Source organism: Schistocerca serialis, chromosome 4 (assembly GCF_023864345.2).
Source record: "Schistocerca serialis cubense isolate TAMUIC-IGC-003099 chromosome 4, iqSchSeri2.2, whole genome shotgun sequence".
In the NCBI taxonomy this organism is placed as follows: Eukaryota; Metazoa; Arthropoda; class Insecta; order Orthoptera; family Acrididae; genus Schistocerca; species Schistocerca serialis.
This window is the reverse complement of record NC_064641.1, coordinates 178,921,018-178,924,716: the sequence shown is the minus strand read 5'-3', so window position 1 is coordinate 178,924,716 and position 3,699 is coordinate 178,921,018. Positions and strand designations below refer to the sequence as shown.

Here is a 3,699-nt window from a genome sequence, read left to right as displayed (position 1 = left end):
CCAACCACCTGTATGAACCGAGGATGACCTCTGAACCCAGACGGCAGGAGTCATTGGTGCCGACATGAGCAAAAATTTGCAGTCGGGTGCACCCAGTGCTCTCTATCGCCGCCGGTAGGGCCTCCTCCACATCTCGGATGAGACCCCCCGGCAAGCAGACAGAGTGAACACTGGCCTTCTTCCCCGACCTTCCCGCTATTTCCCTAAGGGGCTCCATCACCCGCCTGACGTTATAATTGCAAGTAAACATTTTGACGCTGAGGCGTGGACTCCTTGTGGATAACAAACGACAATTAAGTTCGTTCCCTAGCATCAGCAACGCCGTTAATTCAGCCATGATGTACAGCAAATTAAATGCTCCGGGTGAGGATCGAACTCACGACCTTAAGATTATGAGACTTACGCGCTACCTACTGCGCTACCGAGGCTCGTTATCTCTTTTGTCTTGATGTCTTTTGGTACAATTTCTACGACACATTGTCTAGGTGATACATTTCTAGTACGGGATTTGCACTTCTCGGTATATGGCTTTTCAGGGACGGTGCATGTACATTGTTTAGCGACTATTGTACATTCTACACAACTAAATCTTCTGTTTCATCTTGAACTGATATAACTGAATACTGCACGCAAAGACGGCCGGTGTGGCCGTGCAGTTCTAGGCGCTTCAGTTTGGAACCGCGTGACTGCTACGGTCGCAGGTTCGAATCCTGCCTCGGGCATGGATGTGTGATGTCCTTAGGTTAGTTAGGTTTAAGTAGTTCTATGTTCTAGGGGACTGATGACCTCAGCTGCCGAGTCCCATAGTGATCAGAGCCATTTGAACCATTTATTGCACGCAAGATTGGTATGTTGGCGATTCTAATATCCAGGGTGTCTTAGTGGCTTGTCTGACGCTGAGCTTGAGAGTCCAATTATTGCTGGCATCTAAATATTGGTATTTAAATACTGCAAAATGAGGTGCATCTCACGTAAAATACTTTCAAAGAACACGGCTATATGACAGTACGAATTGAATAAACAGTAGTTGAGCAGTCTTCAATGCATCCAAATTATAGATATAATTGTAAAATCAGTTAACTGAATTATCTGTTACATGTAAATAAATATTCGTAATAATAGACATAGCAAATAATTGCTTTAAATGTTTTTACCTTCGTGAAAGGTCTGACAAAGCAGTGACAAAAAAACAAAGAGTTAAGAAGAATAGTGCAAATTTGAAGTAATAAGCTTCTGAGATCAGAATCAGACTCAGTTCCTAAGTTTAAAAATAATTAAAATAATTACTTGCCTCCATTGCTGAGCTACTATTTATCTTAAGGGAGGAAATCAAAGATATTTAGGACCGACTGCAAAGCTAGCAAGTACTTGCGTTATATCGGATATACGTTTACCTATAATTTGCAGCCTGAAACCTGGTAATGGGGGATGTAATGGATGTTGGTCCAAAAAATCGATTTTTCAAAATTATTATTTTCTTAATGTACTCAGTTTAAGCTACGTTGTGTGTGAATTTTATCGTGATAGCAGCCCTAGAAATGCATAAATGCATTTAAATTGTTAAACTGATTAACTATGCACTGGCAGCAAATCCCACATTTTCTGACATTTGTGAGACTGCTTGCTTCAGTGGAATTTTTGTCAGTGTGAAGGCTATTTTCTTTCGATATCTTTGGCTGACATCTATATCTCTGGCTGACATTTGTATCTTTGCCTGAAAATTTTCTTGTATGTGGTTTGTTTACGTTTAGACAATACTAACACATAGTATTAGGTGAAAGACGTATTTAGCAAACCTTCACGTGGAAGTCAAGATTTATGCTTAATGTGTGGCGGAAAAACTGTATTTAGGAAACGGAGGTTTCATGGAAATCGGTTTACCGACAGAAGAGAGGAAAAAGTTCGAAATGGAGAACATAAACTCCCAGCTTCAGCATCGAAATTTGGGATAGGGGAAATGTACAGGTTCGTGAATGATATTGATATGGATTTCACTGGATTCAGACTTAATGATTTAGAGCTTCTCTGTCAGGCTATGAAGTTTTCATGTTTATGTGTTAGCTGTAAAAATACGGTATGCATTATTGTTGTTGAAGAAAGAGGAGTGGGAATAGCTTGTGATTTTAAATCAACTTGTAATTCGTGTGGCTATGAATTTTCATTTTCCTCCTCCAAACAAACTGACACTGGTATCTATGTAAGAAATTTTAGTTTGGCATAAGCTCTGAGATGCATTGGTCAGGGCAAGGAAGGAGGTAATTTATTGTGTGGTTTTCCGAACATGCCTCCACCTTGTGCAAGGTTTCAAAAAATAAATAAAGAAATGTCCGATACTGTATGCGATACTCCCAAAGTTTCTATGAAGGAAGCAGTGGAGGAATTGGTGGAACTAAACCGAAAAGAAAAAGATCCTGTGTAGATATTCACGACAATGAATCTCCTACAGATGTTACTGACCTATGCGTGTCTGTAGGTGGAACCTGGATGAAAAGAGCTCACACATCTCTGTATGAGGTTGCATCTGTTATTGGTATTGACTCAGCTAATGTTTTAGATGTAGATATTATGTCTAAATACTACCACGTCCAACAATGAAGACAGTGAGAACCTGAGGCAAGAAATAGAAGCAGTAGCATACTCTAAAAATTATAGTGGCTCAAGTGGGGGAATGGATGCTGCTGCAGTTGTGAGGACGTTCTCCAGATCTGGGGACCAGTATGGTGTTAGATATCCTACATACCTTAGTGATGGGGACTCCTCTTCGTTCAAAGCTGTAACAGATAAAAATCAGTACAATAAAACAATAGAAAAGTAGGAATGTGCTCGCGACAACTAAAACAGGATTGGTTGCCGGCTTCGTCGCTTGATGAAAGAGGAGAAAGGTTGGAAAAACACCAGGACGGAAAGGCAGACTTACACTGAACGAAATTGATTCTATCCAGTTATTTTATGGGAGAGATTTCAGGAAAAACACACGTAATTTAGAGGCAATGAGGGGCGCTGCGTGTGCAATTTTTATCCACAAACTGTCCACTGACCAAACACCAATGCACAATCTGCGTCCCAAAGACGATTGCTGTAAGTTCAACAAGAGAAATGAGACGTATACACATAAACGCTTATTGCCAGAACCTGTTATGAATGCAGTTAAGCCCACATTCAGGTTTCTTGCAAACACTGATTTATTGAGGAAGTGTCTTCACGGGAAGAAACAAAATGCAAGTGATAACCTCAATAATTTAATTTAGATTAGATGCTCAAAAAGGACATTCTGTGGACTTGAAGTACTCAAAGTAGGTGTCGATGTCGCAGTTTTATGTTACAATAACGGAATTAATGGCAGAAGTGAATTGCTGAAGAGATTTGGTATAGATAATGGTGTATTTACAACAAATGCATTTTACACCATCGACGAGAGCAGGTTTAGAAAAGCTAATAGATCAGTGTCTTACTTGCAAATACAGGCCAGGCAGATTAGGAGAAAAGAGAAACAGGGAGGGTGAGGAGTATCAGTATGGAAGATTTTAAAGTTGATTTAAAGTTGTTACACGCAGAAGTATGAGAAAAAAACTTTGAACCTCATTTTCTCTGTTTTACATTTTTTACGTTATTAGAAGCATTTTCTGAAGAAGTATATGCGCTAATGCCATGAAATTTTCAGGACTGATCGCAGCATGTTGCTGTCTCCCTGGAACTAAA

At 39.9% G+C, this 3,699-nt stretch overlaps 1 non-coding gene across 1 annotated transcript; it reads right to left on the bottom strand.

The window, feature by feature from the left end:
- Positions 1-355: 355 nt before the first annotated feature.
- Positions 356-428, bottom strand: Trnam-cau (transfer RNA methionine (anticodon CAU)). Its single transcript has one exon. It is a non-coding gene; the product is annotated as a tRNA-Met (tRNA).
- Between the last annotated feature and the right edge of the window lie 3,271 nt (positions 429-3,699).